General features: G+C 45.1%; 1 long non-coding RNA gene and 1 pseudogene across 1 annotated transcript in view; both read right to left on the minus strand.

Annotated features, from left to right (window-relative positions):
- Positions 1-16: 16 nt before the first annotated feature.
- The window catches only part of Gm26008, a 33,826-nt gene continuing 13,783 nt past the window's right edge, over positions 17-20,059 (minus strand). Inside the window, exons 3-6 of the long non-coding RNA XR_001785221.2 lie at positions 7,430-7,605; positions 4,911-5,066; positions 700-876; positions 17-168 (exon numbers count right to left, since the gene is read on the minus strand). This is a non-coding gene — a long non-coding RNA (predicted gene, 26008). The remainder of the gene's footprint in view (positions 169-699; positions 877-4,910; positions 5,067-7,429; positions 7,606-20,059) is intronic.
- On the minus strand, positions 211-309 carry LOC115490450 (annotated as a pseudogene).

Raw genomic sequence — 20,059 nt, forward strand, 5'->3', positions numbered from 1 at the left:
CTTCTTCTTTCTCCTCTCCTTCTCCTCCTTCTCCTCCTCCTCCTCCTCCTCCTCCTCCTTCTTCTTCTGTAAAATTCTGGCTAGTGTGAGCTAGGCCTTTAATCCCAGCAGGGGAAGATACATCTCTGTGTGTTCCAGGCTAGCCAAGACTCCATAGTGAAAGCCTGCCTATAAATAAATAAAATTAAGTAATTAACTTTAAAAATATATGTACAAATAAAATACTTCAAAAATGTGCGTGTCATCCTTGCACAGGGGCTGTGCTAATCCTCTCTATCATTTTAGTATATGTGTTGCCAAATTGAGCACCACAACTGTATTTCCTTGCAACCTCTCCCTAGGCCTCATCCTGCTTCCCTGCCTTAGCCTCCTTCTTAGCGTTTACCAACCCAGCCCTTTCCACATTCAGCTTTCTGCACCCAAATCTCTCTCCCCTGCTTGGCTTTGTGGGCATCCTTCCTAGGAGGTTCCACAAGCTCATCTTTGTATAGCCCTGCCTGCACTTCACATTAGCTAGGATAGAACAGTCAAGACTCCAAAATGGGTTAAGAAGGCCTCTAGGATTAGCATCAGTCAGCAGTCCTGCTATTCCTAAGCTAGTGAGTGGGACAGAGGGAGAGAGGGGGAGAGAGGGAGGAAGGGAGGGAGGGACAGAGACAGAGACAGAGACAGAGACAGAAACAGAGAGAGCATGCACACCTCTGCTCCAAACATCATTTAGGGACGTAGGGGTCAACCAGTTCAGGAGAAATGAGCACAGAGATACAGCAGTCCTTGCTAAAGACACCAGGAAGGTAAGTGTAGGACCTGGCTTTGCACTTCCTGTGTCTTGACTTCCTGTGGCTGGAGACTACTTGCAGCATGTGGAGTTGATGCCTAGGTTTTGAGACAGGAAAGACAAGAAAAATTAATTCCTCACTCGATAGTACGGCTGAAGCTTCTAACTAGTTGAGAATCAAGAGTTCCAGCTATCAAGTTTGGTGGCACATCCCAGCACCCTGGAGGCAGAAGCAGGTGGTTGTCTGTGGGTTCAAGGCTAGCCTGGTCTACAAAGAGAGTTCTAGGACAGACAAGTCTACACAGAAAAATCCTGTCTCAAACAAAACAAAACAAAACAAAAACAAAAACAAAAACAAAAAAACAAAACAAAACAAAAAACCTTCCTGGTTATCAACATTTGTTATATTGTTACCACCAGAGGAAGTATTTCTTTTATATAGAAATACTTTCAGATATGAATGTTAAAATAACAACAAACCTGGCTTAAGGCCTGCATCTGTATGACCTCAGGTAGGACCTTACTCCTCTCCTAGATTTTTTCCCAGAATTCCACATACAAAACATTGTATTATATTATATTATATTACATTATATTACATTACATTATATTATGCTGGCAAAAGGGCTCAGTGGGTAAAGGTGCCAACCCAAGTTCTATCACCTGGACTGACATGGTAGAAATATAGAATTAACTCCTTTAATTGACCTCTGACCTCCTCATGCATGTGCAGATATAGATAGATAGATAGATAGATAGACACACACACACATATATACACAGCCAATTTAAAAACATTATTAACTAATTCACAGTGAGGCATCCTATTGCTTCCCTGTGTCAAGTACAATCCTGTCTGGCATACCTTTGTCCATCCTGAGATTTCATTTACATTTCTTAGCAAACTTTGTAAATAACAACTTTCGAAACAACCAGAATCCTACATGTAAGTATTGTTAAGCCAGCTGGACTCGACCCTTTGTCCTAAGCACCTCTCTATTAACCTCTGCTCTTAAGTATGTTTAAATAATGTTTTATAAAGAGTCTGGGGAAATGGCTCACATACTCCACCTGCAGCCAGGAGTCCAACATCCCCCGTGTCAAGCAACTCCCAACTGCCTGGAACTCCACCTCCAGAGTCTATCTGCTGCCACTACCTCCAGAACTAGTTCCAGGACAGCCAGGGCTCAGAAAAACATATCTATATCTTATCTATCTCTATCTATTTACCTATCTATCTATCTATCTATCTATCTGTGCTATTTAATAAACTCTGTAAGGAATGGCAGCAAGCACCTTTATTCCTAGCATGCAGGAAGCAGAAACAGGTCATTTCTGTGAGTCCCAGACCAGCCAGGGACACACAGTGAGACCCTGTCTCAACAGCTAAACAAACTAAATCCGAGCTGTGATGCTGCGGCTATAGCTCAGGTGGTAGAGTGCTAACCTAGAAAGTGCAACGTCCTGGGTCTGAACTCTACACCCCATAAAAGCAGGCATGATGGTATATGCTTGTCATCCTAGCACTTGAGAGGGAGAGCCAGGAGGATCAGAAAGTCAAGGTTAAACTCTGATACATAGCAAGGTTGAGGACAGCCTGGGCTACATGACGCCAGGTTTCAAATGAAATAAACTCTATCTCTGCTTCATGCTGGCCTTGTCCAAAATTCTTTCCTGCTGTGATGATTATAATTGGGTTTGAGGTCCCTGTAAGGGAGGGGAGCTCTATAAAGGGGAGAAAATGGCTGCCACAGTTGATAGCTAAAGTGAAGCTAAATCTTCAATCCCATACCACCACTGACAGGAATGGAGTAAACACAAGCAGGAAGCCAGTGTGGGGTCAGGAATGACTATCATCACCATCATCATCATCATTTTGTTTTTTGAGACAGGGTCTCACTTTGTAGACCAGGCTGCCCTCAAATTCACAGAGATCTACCCGCCTCTGCTTCCTGAGTGCTGGGTGTGCGACACTGCACCCAGCTTTCCTTTTTGCTTTGGGACAGTCTTTTGTATCCCCACACTCACTGGACAGCTGTGGATGGCATTGAATGCCTGTTCATTATGCTACCACACTTGAAGATAAACATTTTAAAATGGAAGCACTATCCCTGTACGGATGACAGTACTTAAACCCAAAGCCCCCACAGGTGTAAGGTCTCCTTGCTGAGCCTGCAGGCTTAGCTCCTTCTGGCTCTGTGCTCCATGCAGCTTCAAGGATCCCAACCTCCACTGTCTGGCTGTTTGTTTTCCTTAGGCATAATAACTGGTGAGTTCTTTTCTGTATCCATTTTTAATTATCTCGTCTATGAAACTGAGAACCTGCAAAGGGAACCCAGTGTTTCCTGGTGACACAGCAGACTTGGTCCATAGTTGTTTCCACACACTTTAAACATGTGGTGTTCACTGGCTCAAAGGAGGGTGGCTACAAATGACCTCAATCCACATAAGGAGGAAGGGAAGAGAGGGCCACTGGCCTATCCCTGGAAGAGGAATCAGGTGACCGTGGAGAGGTAAGGACTAAGAAGCCCAGCTAGCTTCAGGCTCCAGGGAGTCCAGGCCCAGGTTGGAAACACTTATCAGCTGCCATCCCTGTCCCTACCCCGCCCCCCCCCCACCTCCTCTGTGCCCCCATGATCCCCTAGGCCAGGACCTGGGCTGCAGAGACATCTGCTTCTATTTGTTTTTCCTTTTCCCTTTCCCTTGATGTCACCCACCTCACCCCACCCTGTGACTCCCGGGAGAGAGCTCACCTCACCTCGGGAGGGACTCGTTTAGTCACTTCTTTCTAAGCCAGGGAGAGAGAAGGAAGGGGGAGGGGAGGAAAGACCAGAGACTTGTGGTACTGGCATTAAGACTAAACACAGCCTGAAGCTGACACCCTGAGGTCAAAGTGGAGAAAGAAAAAAAAAAAAAAAAGACGGGTGAAAGGCTGTGCTAAGAAAAGCTAAGAAAAGCACCAGGGAACAGACTGTGGGGTGAACCTGAGCTGAGGAGAAACTCGATGACTCTTACCTTTGGGTCACACCTAGGCTAATAACCACGACTGGAAATTCCTGTTGGGAAGAGGCAGCTTTTTCTTATTGAGATAATAAGCCCTCGGTGTTGAACCTGGAACACTTTCAGACCAGTGGAGGCTCCCGCAAACTCATGGGGAACCTTTGTGTAAATCAGAAAGGGGAGGTCTTTTCTCCAGGCGGTCACGACCTCCAGCTTGGCCCGGTGTCTCTGCTTTCCCAGCTGACTACCTGGGCAAAGGTACATCTGACACTCGCCCTCACCTTCACCCTCGCCCTTACCCTCACCCTACCTTGCCACCTCCCCTACCCCTGCTAAGTTGTTGCTGGCCCACCCTGCTGAAGTTGACATCCAAATAAATCCAGGACTACCACTCAATTCCCTTGTCCCAGGAGAGGCTTCCGGTTGATGTGGAAGAAGTCTTTCTTGCCACATCCCTGGCCTGACCAAGGATGGTTATTAGCAATTTAGTACTGATTGGGCCCTGTCCACATCAGTCAAGAAGAGGGAGGGACTTACGAGCCTCCACCCTCCCTGAAGATCTATACGCAGTTATGGGATGCTGGCAGGAAGAGACATTTTCTTTAGTATTGTAGCCATTGATAAGGCGCTCCAAATCCCACAAACAATTGGGACACACACACACACACACACACACACACACACACACACACGCAGGCACGCACGCGCGACAGGGAAATAGGATAAGAACTGGTTAAGGAAAGGAATCAGCAGGAGAGGGAGAAGAGTGAACAAGAAGTAAGGGGGTGCCAAAGACCACGGAAACACAGTATGCACGTGCATGAAAATGCCGTAAGGAAACCCATGGTCATGTATCACTAGTACATGCTAATAAAAATATTAAAATTGGAAATCACGGCTATGTAGCCCCTGGTGACATAAACGACTTGGGCAAAGATTATGGAAGGTTACTAGAGAGCAAAATATGTTGGCTAAAGAAGCACTTCCAGACAATGCAGAAATTACCAAAGGAATAAATTCCCTTTCCAACAGAGAGAGCTGGCGGGCCACACCCACCCAAGTGATCAAACTGAGTGTCCCTGTTAGTACAATGGTTATGCACCTCCTGGTGTGATTAATCTAAAATAAATACCTCTACCACCTATGAGTTATTCTGTCAAAAGTGATTAACTTCACTTCAGTTTCCAGCTTCCAAGTCAGATGATTCACAACTGCCTATGGCTCCAGCTCCAGGGATCCAGCGTCCTCTTCTGGCCTCTGAAGGTACCTGCACACATGACCACATAAACTGACACAAAGAAACATTTAAAATTTTTGTTGGCCTCTACACATACAGGTAGGTACTCATGTGGCCTCCCCCATTAGTCACACACACACACACACACACACACACACACACACACACACACACACACACCATTCTTTACCATTAATATCTAAAGGGCCAACTCACAGTGTGTAATATACAATCAAAAAAGTCAACTTGTAATAAAGACACTCCCTAGCCAAGTGTGGTGGGTCACATCTGCAATCCCAGCACTCAGAAAGCTGAGGCAGAACCATTGCTGAATTCCAGGCCACGCTGGGCTAACTGTCTTTAAAAACAAAAAACAAAAACAGAAACACAAGACTTTCACTTTAATCAAACATTAACCCCTACATCGTGCACCTCTAAGAGAGGGTCTCACAGTGTACCCTTGGCTGGCCTGGAGCTCTCTATGTAAATCAGGCTGACTTCAAACTCACAGAGATCTACTTGCCTCTGCCTAGGGAGTTCCAGGATTAAGGATGTATGCTGCCATGACCAACTAGAATATCTTTTCAGCAAGGCCTGGGCCTTGCTTGGCCTTCATACTGTTCTTGGCATGCTCAGCCTAGTAGATAGGCAATTTCTCCGCTGAAGAAAGGAGACAATTTAAACCAGATTAGATTGTATTAAATGTAGGCTTACTGTCAAGTTACTCTTGGGCAAAGTTACTGATGCCAAGGATTAAGGCCAGGCAAGTCACCAGTGGGAGAGAGGGTGTGGGGAGAGAAAGAGAAAAAAGGTGTGTGGGTAGAGAGAGAAGAGAGAGAAGGAAAAGAAGAGAGATGGAGAAGACCAAAATGTCTGTTTTATCTAAGAAAGAGACTCTGAGGAAGAGCAGCCCAGCCTCTGGGCTGGAAGTTCAGGGTTGAAGGAAGTGCCAAGTAGGGACTGAAGGATTCAGGAAGAACTGGAGGCCAGGTCTGCTTTGATGTGTGAAATACATACACCTCTGTCCCTTGTCCTGGGGTTTGAAACCAAAGGCAAGTATCATCACAGGTCCTTGCTGTGTCACCTCTTGACCCTCTATATCTGATTGAGTTCCTGACACACCACCATTGATGGCTAAAGATAACTAAACCCTTAACAGATCAGCAAGAACTTTGTTCAGCCAGTTTATCGAGTAACCCCTGATTTCTAGTCACTAATCTTCCATCTTTTCTGTCACTAATCTTCCATCTGCTGCCCACTTCATCCTGCCCTTTGGTTCTAAATCCCTTCCTGTCCCTGTATTTACAGCCTGAGTTCCTTCCATGTTTAAATGATTATTGCCATAATCCTGAATAGTCTTCCTGCACAATAGTATGTTTTTCTTCTAATACTCAGACATTTAAAAAAAATGAATGGAATTTTAAACCAGACACCATGTTACACACCTATAACTGTAGAACTTTGGAGGCTGAGGCGATAGAAACCCAAGGTTGAGGCTAGCCTAGGTTACAAGACATTGTCAAAAGCTAAATGGGGTTTGTTTGTTTTAAAATATTTATTTATGTATGTATTTTATGTACATGAAGATTCTATTTGCATTTATGTCTGCATGACCGAAGAGGGCATCAGATCTCATTACAGATGGTTGTGAGCCACCATATGGTTGCTGGGAATTGAATTCAGGACTCAAGGAAGAACAGCCAGTGCTCAGTCATCTCTCCAGCCCTGTTATGTTTATTTTAATAGTGAGTTTGTTGGGGTACACTGTGTGAAGGTGTGTCTCTGTAATTTTGTACAGGCAGAAAGTTAAATATTGGCAAGATCTTGGTATTGTTATCTCTATGGCCCATGATCAGTCTATTTTGTAAATCTTCCTTCTTCCTTACCTGCCTAAGACAATCTAGAATTGTATCTGATTGGCTGTTATAAAGAGTGGATGGCCAATAGCTGGGCAGGAACTTCTGGGCAGGGGGAGGGAGGCTGGGAGAAGAAACAGACTCAGCCAGCGGACACCAAGGTAAAAGGGACAGACCAGAGCAGAGCAGAGAGGTGGAGCTAGCCTGACAGGATCTAGTCCTGGGATTAGTCAGGTTAGAATAGCTGGGGACTGCTCTAGCTGAAAAGCCTAAGCTTTAAAATATTTAAAAAGCCTCTATGTCATTATTCATACTGCTGGCAGGTCTGAAATAGACCTGCTACAGGGTTAGTTGATTGAACATTGAGGTGCACACTAAGCCAGCACTTAAAAGTCAGAGACCGTTGGACTACTAGGTGTTTAAGGCCAGCCTGGTCTACACATGGAGTTCCAGGCCAGACTACACAATGATATCCTGTCTCAATAAATAAATAATTTTTAAAAAGTATTTTTAAAATATTAAGGTAATTTGATATAAACGAAATCAGAAAGGACTTACAGCCAAAGAGAGGGATAAGGAAGTCGTCAGACAAGAAATTACTAACAGAAGACATCATATAAATGAAAGATTCTTTCATTAGATCCGGAATCAAAAGAAGCAAGTGGGATGATGAGCTGGCTCGAGGAATAAAGGACTTTCTTTCTGCTCTGAAGAACTGAGTCAATCCCCAAGACCTACATGGTGGGAGGAGAAAACATATGCCCAGAAATTGTCCTCTGATTTCCACACACATTGTAGTACACATGCACTTTCCCCCACAGACACACAGTAAATAGATAAAAAGGAAAAAAAATTAAGGAGTATGGGCTTATTTTTGTCTTTTGAGATAGATCTCACGTAGCCCAACAGATAGCTGGTCCTCCAACTCACTCTGTAGCTGAGGCTAGCGTTGAACTGCTAATTGTCCTGCCCCTACTTCCCAAGTGCTGGGATGGCAGGCATGCAACACTATGCCCATCTTTTAAATACTATTAGCTTTTACATTTTCTGTGTATTGGTGTGTTGTGTGTCTGTCTGTCTGCCTGTGTACCATCTGCATGCAGTACCTGCAGAGACCAGAAGAGGGTGTTAGCAGTCAGTGCTCTTAACTGCTGAGCCATCACTCCAGCCCCTGTCTCTCTTTCCTTTGACTTCTGTTTTCTTGGAAACTAAGGATTGGCTCCTGTGTATCTTTTTTCTGCATCCTCTCTCTTTGCTTCTAGCTCAGTTTTTGGCTGAATCAGTCATCAGCAATTACATAGTGTGACCACTCCCTGCTAGGTCTGCATTTCCTATGTGATATAAACTTTCTTTTTGTTTGTCCAGGAAATAGATACTGCCTTATCATCTGGTTATCGGTGTACAAGCTGCTGATAATCCTGGGGCCACTCAGCTGTTTTTCTCCTTTGAAAACGCCCTAGAGGCCTCCAGCCTTCCAGGCCATACTCTTTGGTCTTCCTGCTTCCTGCATTTTGATTTATTTACTCCTTCATTCTCAGGGAATCTATCATGCAGTAGTCACCAGAAAAAGACTGCTCTGTGAGGTAAAAGTTTAGAATCTGCTGAGTGGTGGGAGTGAACACCTCTGATCCCATCACCTGGGAGACAGAAGCAGGCAGATCTCTGAGTTCAAGGCTAGCCTGGTCTACAGAGAGAGTTCCAGGACAGCCTGGGCTAGGCAGAAAAAAAAGTTGAAACTTAACATTTCTGACAAAAAGCCTTACATTTCTGATTTAAAAAAAAAAAAAAAAAAAGCCTTTAGCCACCTTCACACATGTATGTGCTTTGGCTGTGTGCAGATCAGAGCCCACACAACATAAGAACTCTGCCCAGTATGCTCACTGTCATCCTAGTTGGGAGGTAGAAACAATAGATGAGGAACTGGAGGCTGTCTTCTGCTACGCAGCAGTTCTGAGCCCAGCCTAGGCTACATAAGATCCCCATCTTGGAGGGCTAGAGAGAAGGTTCAGTGGCTAAGAGCACTTGCTGCCCTTCCAGAAGAGCAAGGTTTAGTTCCCAGCATCCATCTCAGGTGGCTCACAATTACCTGTAACCACAGTTCCAGGGGATCCAACACCCTCTTCTGTTCTCTGTGGGAACACACATGAATGTTGGGCACAAATACACCCTCAAGTCCCTACTCAGGAACATACACATAAAATAAAAATAAACAGGATAGGCGTGGGCATGCTCTTAATGCCAGCTCTTTAAGGCAGAGTCTGGTGAATCTTTGTGAGTTTGGGACATACCTGACCTACATAGCAAATTCCAGTTAGGGCTATATAGTGAGACCTTGTCTCAACACACACACACACACACAGAGTCTCTCGTATATATACAAAGAATTCTGAAGTCAGTCTTTATTGCATTTTTATTAATTCGGGGATGGGGTGGAGTGTGTCAGCATGTGCGCCATGTGGCGTGCGTGGAAGTCAGAGGACAACCTCCACATGTGGGTCCTAGCGATCGGCTGGCATTATGTTCTAGCTCCCAGTGCCGCAGTTGAAAGTCTGACTGTGCCAATGCCTGTTCCTCTGTCTGCACATTATTCATCATTACTCTGAAATGTCACAATCCAAGCCCTTGTTTGAGGATTATTTTTTTCATTCATTGGGTAAGACTCTTAAGCCCCTTCAATCTAAAAATACATGACCTTCCTTTTAAATACGTCTTCTTGGATTATTATTTTCTACAATATGACTTCCTGCTTCCCCATCCCCCACCCTCTTTATCTCTTCTTTCTTCTCTCTCTTCAGGACAGTGTCTCACTATGTAGCCCAGGCTGGCAGCCAACTCACGTGGTCTTGCCACTTCCGCCTCCGGAGTGTTGAGATTGCAGGTCTGAGTTGTCTGAGTTGCCACATCTGTGTTTTATGGTTTCTTTTAAAGTTTTATTTTACTTTAGTGGGTGTGTGTGTATATATGTGTGTTATGTGTATGTATATGTATGTGTGTGTGTATGCGTATATGTATATGTGTATGTATATGTGTGTATGTATATATGTGAATGTGTGTATGTATGAGTATGTATGTGTGTGTATGTGTGTATGTATGTATGTGTGTATGTATATATGTATGTGTGTGTATGTCTGCGTGTGAGTTTGTGCACATGTGTGTATGTGTCCATGAAGGCAAGAAGAGGGTATCAGGTTCCCTGGAGCTGCTGGTATAGGCACTTGTGAGCGGTTCAGTGTGGGTGCTGAGAGGTGAATGCAGGTCCTCTGCAAGAGCAGGATGTCGCCTGAGCTGCTGCTCCTACACTCCCTGCCCTGTTCTATTGGTTCAACTTGCAAACCTCTAAATTGACAACTCATTTTCATATTATCTCTTTTCACTTTGGGGTTTGTTTGTTGCTTTTTTTTTTTTTTTTGGTTTTTCGAGACAGGGTTTCTCTGTATAGCTCTGGCTGTCCTGGAACTCACTTTGTAGACCAGGCTGGCCTCGAACTCAGAAATCCACCTGCCTCTGCCTCCCAAGTGCTGGGATTAAAGGCCTGTTTGTTGCTTTTAAAAACAATGCCTCACATAGTTCCAGGCTGGCCTGTATGTAACTCCCTATAGAGTTGAAGCTGGCCTTGAACACCTGATCCCACAGTCTCCATCTCTAGAAAGCTAGATTTACAGGTATGCCCCACCTTGTTCCCTCCCTGATCTGTCCTGATGACCCCACCATGTCATAGTATTTTTCTCAACTTTACTTTCCATTAATTTGCTTAAATGTTTAGTATCTACTTAAACTCAACCTTCTGAGAATTCCTTGCATATTCGCATAAAAAGTGATAGCCTTGGAGATGCAGGTTCCTGTGCAGGGAGAAAGAACTTGCAGACTCCACTGCTTAAGGCTTGCCCATGCATGCAGAGCACCTGACCAACACAGGAGAAACACACATGGCCACTTGGGATGCACCAGGCACATTTTTGGTCCACGCTTCCTCCAGCCCTCCCTATGAGGTTAGCCAAAGCCTCCTCAGACTACGCTCCTTAAAAGGAGCCCAGTTCAATCTGTTCCTTTGCTATCCAAACTTGCCTTCAGCATCTCTTCTGTTTCTGCAGAGCACAAGCTGTGACCAACCTACTCTTAACCCTCATGGACTCTGGGATTTATGTTATCTTTCTGAACATACTTATACAGGGCTTTGGGCTTTGTTTTGTATGTTCCCTGATGCTACCTTTTTTTTTTTTTTTTTTTTTTTTTTTTTTTAATTGAGACAGGGACCTATACCTTTGGATTCTCCTATCTCCATCTCCAAAGTGATGTATACAGGTGTGCACTGCTGCGGAAAATATTTTAAAAGTCCCGCACTATACCCAGCTCCCCTCTATCCTGGCAGTCTTGCAGCCCTTAGGCCAGCCCCTGGTGGTGGTCTTCCCAGCTCTGGTTTGCCTGCCTGCCTCAGAGCTGCTGCTTCAGTCTCAGCCATCTACCCCCTGCGGCTAGTTGTCACAAATCCCCTTAACCCAGCAAATCAAAACTCTAGAAACTTATGATGAATCAGTCAGATTTATATATCAATAAATTCTCAATTCACAAGATGCCCACACAATACTTTCAGAGCCAACTGATAATACAAGCTGCCCACCTAGATTAGACAAGTTATCCCACTTATTCTATCCTTTTATGATATTCATAGCTACCTGTGGCTATTTGAAGCCACATGGAAGCTGGATCATCTTCCTCTTTCTCCATCTTCCTTCTTTCATCCTCCCTTCTCCCCTCCTCCTTCCCGCCCGCCCCCCCCCCCCAACTTTTCAGCTCCACCTTCCCTTCCACTGCCCAATTGCTGGCTCTAGCCTTTATTTTACAAGTTAAGGTGGGAGAAGGTTCTCAATTACCTGTGTATGTAATTCTCTCCTCCTCAGCAACCCCTCCCAGGAAAGCGAAATTAGCATCAAAATACAAGCAACACCAGGGCTACCCACAACGGTGCACCTCGGCTTTATTCAGTGCTGCAGATGTCATGCCAGGCAAGCACCCTACCAGCTAAGCTATGCCCCAGGCCCCCTTTATCTTTTTTCTTTCCTTTGTAAAGAATTGTTTGTTTATTTTATGTATATGAGTGTGCTGTAGCTGTCTTTAGACACACCAGAAGAGGGCATCGGATTCCCATTACAGATGGTTGTGAGCCACCATGTGGTTGCTGGGAATTAAACTCAGGACCTCTAGGAAGAGCAGTCAGTGCTCTTACCTACTGAGCCATCTCTCCAGCCCCTATTTCTTTCTTTTTAAACTATGTGTATGTGTGTGTGTGTGTGTGTGTGTGTGTGTGTGTGTGTGTGTGTGTGTGTGTGTGTTGGTGTGCCTGTGTGTGGGTATGTGCACGAGACTGCAGGTGCCCATGGGGGCTAACAGAGGGGTAGGTTCCCCCAGAGCTGGAGTTACAGGTGGTTGTGTGCCGGGGATGGATCTCAGGTCCTCTTCAAGAGCAGCAAGCTGGGAGGGTAGAGAGATAGCCCAGTGGTTTAGAGCAGCTCTGCTCTTACAGAGGAACAAGGTTGGACTCTCAGCACCTTCTTGGTAGCTGATAACTACCCATAACTCCAATTTCAGATGCCCTCTTCTGATCCCTGTATTCGGCACATACATGGTGCATATACATACATGCAAGTAAAACATTCATACACAGCAAGTAAATTTAAGGAGATAAAAAAAGCAGTAAGTATTTACTGCTTAACCACTAAGCCATCTCCCCAGCCCCACAGTTCACACAATTTTAAGCCCAATTTCCAAAACTGTTTCGGGTCTCTGTGGTTGGTTCTACCTTCTCACTAAAAATAATTGTCTGACCAGGGTATGCAGACTGGGCACACAGTTAAAACTCAAGCCCCAGCCTTGTTCCTTCTGCGGAAACCCCAGTGTCTACAGAGGTCTCCTCCCACCCCCTTCCCCATGGAACAAACAGGAAGGTCCCAGGAGCCTGTGGTCTCGGGGCTGCCATCCACGCCTCTGATTTCTTCAGACCTCTTCTGAGAACCCAGTCATTGCAACATTGTCCCAGCACAAGAAAGAACCTCACTGTGGTGTGAGGCTTGTGGGCTGCAAGCTACATCTAGGTCAGCAAATTCAATTCTGAAGCAGAGTTCCCAGATCCAGCGTCCTGCGCCATGAGGGCTGACTGAGTTCACCCTCAATGCAGGGACGCTTTTGAAGCTTAGGAAACAAGGCCCCTCTGTGGGTGCTTAAGGCACAACACTGCCGGCTAAAATACTGGGTGACACATGTGTGTCTCAGCCCCAGAGCATTCCATTCTGCAGCAGGCCTCCAGGGTATATGAGGACAACACTGTTCAAACCTTGTGTGTCCGTATTAGGACAGGGGTTGGGCTGAAGGTGTGGGCTTGTTGCTCAGGTGCTTATGACCTGTGTTTCTTTTCTGTTGTCCTTGGATGCCAACAGGAGCCTTCCTTCCTTCTTGGCTCTCTTTTATGATGTTTGTAAGAATGAATGGATTGTGATCGGCCAGCAGCCTTTGAGAAGGGAGAGCCAGAGAGCCGTGTTCTCACAGGGCCACCTATAAAAGTGCTTCCCTATGTCCGGCTATCCAGGCTACTTCTGACTGCCAAGAGGATAACACTTGTTTGGAGAATGGACCTTTCTTACCATCCTCTACAGACTGTGCAGTAGGCAATAAGCAGAATTTGATGCCAATCACACACAAGTCTATGAAAGAGAAAGATGGAGAAGAAATAGCTACTTGTGATCATCTGCATAAGAACTACGAATGAGCACACAGTCAGCATCATGGGGGAATTTCAGGAGTATACATACCATGTTGTGTGGACTGTATGGCAAAGTCAAATACTATTAGCATTCTCCTGATGACCCCTGACACATGACTCTTTTTCTAAGACTCCTATAGTTCTTTGTAACTGTGTTGGGTTGGTTTACAAAGCAGCAAACCTAATGGCTCATCTAAATACAAATGAAGAAGGAGGAAGAGGAGAGGGAGGAGAAGGAAGAGAGAGAGAGAGAGAGGGAATGGGAGAGGGAGAGGGAGAGGGAGAGGGAGAGGGAGAGGGAGAGGGAGAGAAAAGGAGAAAGGGAGGAAGGAAATCAAGCAAGCCAGCCAGCCAGCCAGCCTACATGGCAGATGGGTGGTCCATCTGGTCTACCTAGACACAGCCTTACAGAAAAAGGCAATGTCTCCCTGGACAGGGATCACCCCAGTTCAGATACTGGCTTTCAGAATGATAGTGGCTAAAGCCCCCAGGGACTGAATCATATTAAAATTCAAAACCAACTCAGCAAATACTTATTTGAGGGCCTGCTGCTCTCCAAGGCTGTAGAATGCAGTTGTGATAATGGGAGTCATTGCCTCCCAAGGACTCACTAATTATGGAGGGAAAACCAACATTCTAGTGGGTGGTAGTTCTTTCGCCTTGATGCATCTGCTTACCCTTCTCCTGGTCAGAATATCTGAAGCTCGAATCTCCATTGGCTGCCTTCACTGGAACCAAACATCCTTCCAGCTAACAGCAATATAAAGATGGACACATGACCTAGCCCAAACCAGAGCTACACATTAGCATTCTCTGATACATATAGAATCTATGGGGCTGGAGAGATTGCTCAGTGGTTAGAGTGGTTGTCAGTCTTTCAGAGGACCCAGGTTTGTTCCTAGGACCCACATAAGCCATGTGTAACTCCAGTTTCAGGAGACCCTTGGCCTCTTCTGGCCTCCAGACACTAGATATGTACACATTGTACAAACACACTTGTGAACAAAACATTCATACACATAAAACAAGTAAATTAAAATTCCATAGGTATAGGGACTAGGGATTTCTCATTAAAATTCCTACCGATAATTTCTAAGGTAGAGTTTTCTATCATTTGTGTTGATAGTCTATGGAGAAGCTGGGAAATGTCCCCACATTAAATTCACACTCACCCAGAAGTTTAGAATGTGATAGGCTTAGAAAATAAGGTCTTTGCAGTTATAAATAGTCAGTGTCTTTATATTGAGTAATCTAGGCTGGAGGTTAGGCCCTAAATCTGAGTATCCTGAGGAGAGAATACAGACACAAAGATGCAGAGACCTTGTGGAAAGAAGTAGAGTTTGGAGATATGTGTTCATAGCCAAGGAATGAAAGGCCACATAAAACTAGGAAGAGACAAGGAAAGGTCTTTCTTAGGGCCTTCAGAGGGCTCCTGAGCCCTAATGATACCTCAATTTCCAACTCCACATCTCTACAACTGAGTGGGCCAGGTATGCTGGGCACATCTTTAATCCCAGCACTCAGAAGGCAGAGGCAGGACAATCTATGTGAGTTCAATGCCACTCTGGTCTACCTGCTACAGAGTTCCGGGTTAGCCATGGCTATTCAGTGAGACCCTGTATATAAATAAATAGGTAGGTAGGTAGGTAGGTAGGTAGATAGATAGATAGATAGATAGATAGATAGATAGATAGATAGATAGGAGAAACTATGAGTAAGAAGTTTAAGCCCCAGGGCTGGAGAAATGGCTCAGCAGTTAAGAGCACTGACTGCTCTTCCAGAGGCTCTGAGTTCAAATCCCAGTGACCACATGGTGGCTTACAACCATTTGTAAGACAGCTACAGTGTACTTATATATAATAAAATAAATAAATCTTTTTTTTTTTTAAATAAAGCCCCCAATTCATGGAATGTCATGGCAGTATAAGGAAGTGAATAGATCCCAGTAGAGCAAAGCAATGAATGCCATTTTGGTGCCTGTATGTGTCTGAAGAAGTTGGTCTGAGCATGGCAGCACACGCCTGTAATGTCAGTACTCAGAAGGGTAATGTCAGTACTCAGAAGGGTAAGGCACAAGGTCTGTAGTGATGTGAAGTTACATAGCAAATTCTGGGTCAGGCAGAGCTACACAGCAAGACCCTGTCTCAATAAACAGACAGACAGATGACTTTTTTTTTTTAAAGATTTATTTACTTATTATATGTAAGTACACTGTAGCTGTCTTCAGACCATCCAGAAGGTGGAGTCAGATCTCCTTATGGATGGTTGTGAGCCACCATGTGGTTGCTGGGATTTGAACTCCGGACCTTTAGAAGAGCAGTCTCGGGTGCTCTTACCCACTGAGCCATCTCACCAGCCCGGCAGATTACTTTTTATGAGCTTGAGAAAGGTAACCGGGAGGAGAACATGTAGACTGGTTCAACTAGTCCGACACTAGGCCTTCCTTCAGTAGGCACAGGGCTTCCATTTGATGGAAACCAAGAGCGCTCGTCCCAGATTAACCTTTAACATTGTTCGTAGAGACCTTTACCCTGCAGAATTTGCATTTTTCACACAGCCAACCATATCAAGGTTCGTATGGCTTATAGTTTTTACATCTTAAAAAATTCCGTTTCCTTATGTTTTAAACTAGTATCCCACGTTCTAGAATGGGGACTCTCTCTCTCTGGTGTTTATCTGTACTCCCCTCCTGTTACATTTCCTGACCTTCAGTGTCCCCCGCCCTCCCAAAAGCACCCATAAAATCCAGCATCACCTCAGCACTTTCTGTCTGGAATCTTCTAGCAACTCTGCAAGATAAGTGGTACTCTGCCCTCACCTCAGATGAGGGAGATACAAGCCGGCGAAGCTGTATAAACTATCCCATGAAGTATCTCCTAAATGAAGGAGTGAGAGTTGGTGGTGTTCACTCACGCCAAAGCCAGCATATTTCAGCAGTTTATATCCTTCCCGCCTCACAGTGTTCATCGTGTGGCTGAAATAAGGTCGTGCTTGACTCACTCAGAATGAATGTATCTGAATCTCATAGGCTACACAGCTGCCAATAAGATTACCGCTCTGCTTTGTCATTTAGCGATAAGGTATAACTATTAATGCACAGGAGAAGCTATTATGAAAAATCTAATTCTATTCCAAGGTTTCAGAGTTCTGAGACGCTTGCAGCCCAGTGGCTCCTGGTCACATTCTATCCCCCACTTCCTGCTCGCTGTAAGGTGGATGATGGCCTCCAGCTTACAGCTGGTTTTATCCTCACCACAGGAAAGCACAGGAGAATTTGAACTTTGCCTCATCTAGACTCTCACTCCCGTGAGAGAGCCGAGCCTTATTTTAACTCGGTGTAGACACTGGTGAGTGAGTCTTTTACTTGTATGTGAGAAGACATGTATCATGTGTGGGTAACATACTGGAAACACATCTTCTCACAGTGCTGAAGTGTGGAAATCTAAGATCATGCGTCAACAGACTAGCTTCTTCTGAAGCCTCGTGTTGCCTTTGAAGGTGCCCATCTTCTGGTGTCTTCTCGTCAGTGTGTGTAACTGAACATAGTGGATTCAATTCTTGGTGAACTCTAAACCAACACAGGGATGGCCAGGAGAAGAGTGGAGACAGACAGGTTTATTATTACCTTGACCACTCTGAAGGCAGGCACATCCCTGAAGATGCTCGATTTAAGAGATGCATGATCTTCATTATTGAACATGCTCAGCTTAGGTTTATAGTTCAAGAAGGGCACATTTGGGCTGGAGAGATGACTCAGAGGGTAAGAGCACTGACTGTTCTTTCGAAGGTCCTGAGTTCAAATCCCAGCAACCACATGGTGGCTCACAAACATCTGCACAGCTACAGTATACTCATATACATAAAATAAATAAATAAATAATTTAAAAAAAAAAAAAAGAAGAAGGGCACATCCTTGGGTATGCATTCTAAACATGGAACACATGTTCTAAGTGGTGTGGGCTGGAGAGAGGGTGCAGTGATAGGAGCACCTTTGCTCTTCTGGAGGACCTGAGTTTGGTCCCCAGAACCCACATCAGGTGGCTTACAACTGTCACATCTGTAACTCCTGCTCCAAGGGGGTCCAACTCTCAAGGTGTGTGCACTCACAAGTGCAAACACACACAAACACACAATTAAAAATAATGAAAATAAGCCAGGCATGGTGGTGCATACCTTTGATCCCAGCACTTGGGAGGTAAAGGCACGTTGATCTCGGTGAACTCAAGGACAGCCTGGTCTACACTGAATTCCAGACCAACTTGTGCACCCTCTGAGCCTCTTGTTGTTGTTGTTGATGATGATGATAATGAAAAATGATGTGTTTTCCCAGACCTGACATTGCTCTCCCCCAGGGTCTATACCCACTTACAGACTCACTTAGAGTGCCCATGATCCTCTGACTCCATCTGTACTTTAGACAGGTGTTGATATAAAAATATTCAAATACATGAAACTGTTGCAGCCAGGTGTGGTGTTACATGCTTGTAATCCCAGCACTGGGAAGGCAGAATCGAGAGGATCAGGAGACCAAGGCTGGCCTCAACTCCTTAGCAAGTTGAGGGCAGGACTTGGAACTCCTTAACCTCTACAGCAGCGTGAGCCAGTTCTAGAGCGTCAACCTCCTTCTCTGTAGACATACACATCATTGGTTCTCTTTTCTGCAGAGCCCAAACAATACAGAAACCACGGGGCTCACTTCACACTCTGGTCTTGGTTAAGAAATTAAGGTGCTAAGATTAAGATTAACTGCTTGAGGCAAGAATGTTTCACATCCGGTGACATCAGGGAGATAACAATGTCTTTACAAATGATGGTAAACTGGTCACCTGATCACAAATATTTACTTTATAAAGTTACTTTTCCCCCCAAGTGGAATTTTCCACTGAGGGAAATTTCCAAAATTCAACTTGGATGGAATTTTGGCACCATGAAAACGTCCTTCCTTTCAGGTCCTTCCCCCGGCCGGCCGTGTTGGTACTCATTAACAATGCTTGCCTGAGTCATTCCTTTCATTGGTTTCCCTCCCAGTAATTTAAACTTCTGAAAGCTCACCCTCCCCATAAGACAACAGCACATGACAAGCTTGCCATCTGCAACATATAAATACAACATGAAGCCAAAGCCTTCATCCTCAGAAGACTTTCTGTGTCCTACAAAAATCTTCTACTGTTCCATCAGTAGAGAGGGATCAGGCCTGGGGTCCTGGAGCTAAGAAAGTAGACTACTAGAGAGCATTTTTGGTATCTATGACTGTGTCACTGAAAGAGAAGAACAGAACCATGAAAGACACACCAAGGGGCAGTCAAGGTTGGGAGATCTCAGTGGTAGCAGGATCTGTGGGAGGAAGTGCCGAATGCAGAGCTCCTGTAGGAGCGAGACTAGCAGAGGGTGAGACCCTGTGAAATTCTAGAGCTAGTCCTCTAGGGGGATACCTCTGTCCTTCTCTGGAACACCTGGGAGAGAGTAAGCGCCCATGATTCGCCAAAGAATAACACCCAGACTCAAACAGTATGTAAATGCAAACTGTGTTTTATTCTACAGAAGTCCAGGATGCTGGAGTTTCCCCCACTACCAAGACAGAGAGACACCCAAGTGAGTTTGCTGGCCTGATTTAAAGCACATTAAGAAGAAATTCTGGGGTAGGTGACCTCTATGTTAATCTGTTGGGTCCACTACAGACAGTTCATTTCTGGGGTGTGGGAGCTGGAAACTTGCTGAGGAAGTCTGGAAACTGCTGCTGACCCATTGTCCTTGCCTCAGGCCAGGTGGCTGGGCAGCTTCTGAGGCCTGGACTTGCCCGGACTTGCCCAGTTCTTGGAAACAGAGATTTAGGCCTAGTCTCCTTAACTGCCAAGTTGAAGGCTATCATGGAATTGGCCTAGCCTTCTCAAGAGTGGAGCAGGGACTTTGTGAGCAAGGTTTATTAGACAGTTTAAGGGAAAGCAAATGAAACCGAATGCTCCAGGGGTCGCCTCAGATTCCAACCTAGCTGGCAGGAGAGGTAAGGGCTTCTAGAAGCCAAGGAAGGTCAACAAGTCACACATCAAGTAGGACAGACTTGGCACTCTAGAGGCAGAAGCAGGAGGATTGCTGTAACTTTAAGGCCAATGTCTTACACACAGTAAGTTACAAGCCATTTTAGGCTACAAAGCAAGACTCTGTCTCAAAATAACATAAGAAAGCCAGGTACAGGGGTGCATCCCTATCATCCCAGCACTTGAGAGGCAAAGGCAGGGTTGTTTCTAGTTCAAGACTAACTTAGACTACAGAGTGAGACCTTGTCTCAAAAACCAGAACAAACAAAACAGAATGAGTGGAGGAGACATGGTAACACAGGCCTGTAATCCCAGTGCTTGACAGATGGAGGTAGGAGGAGCAGGTGCTTAAGGCCAGCCTTGGCTACATAGTGAGGTCAAGGCCAGCTGGGGATACGT

The sequence above is a fragment of the Mus musculus genome, chromosome 6 (assembly GCF_000001635.26).
Source record: "Mus musculus strain C57BL/6J chromosome 6, GRCm38.p6 C57BL/6J".
NCBI lineage: Eukaryota > Metazoa > Chordata > Mammalia > Rodentia > Muridae > Mus > Mus musculus.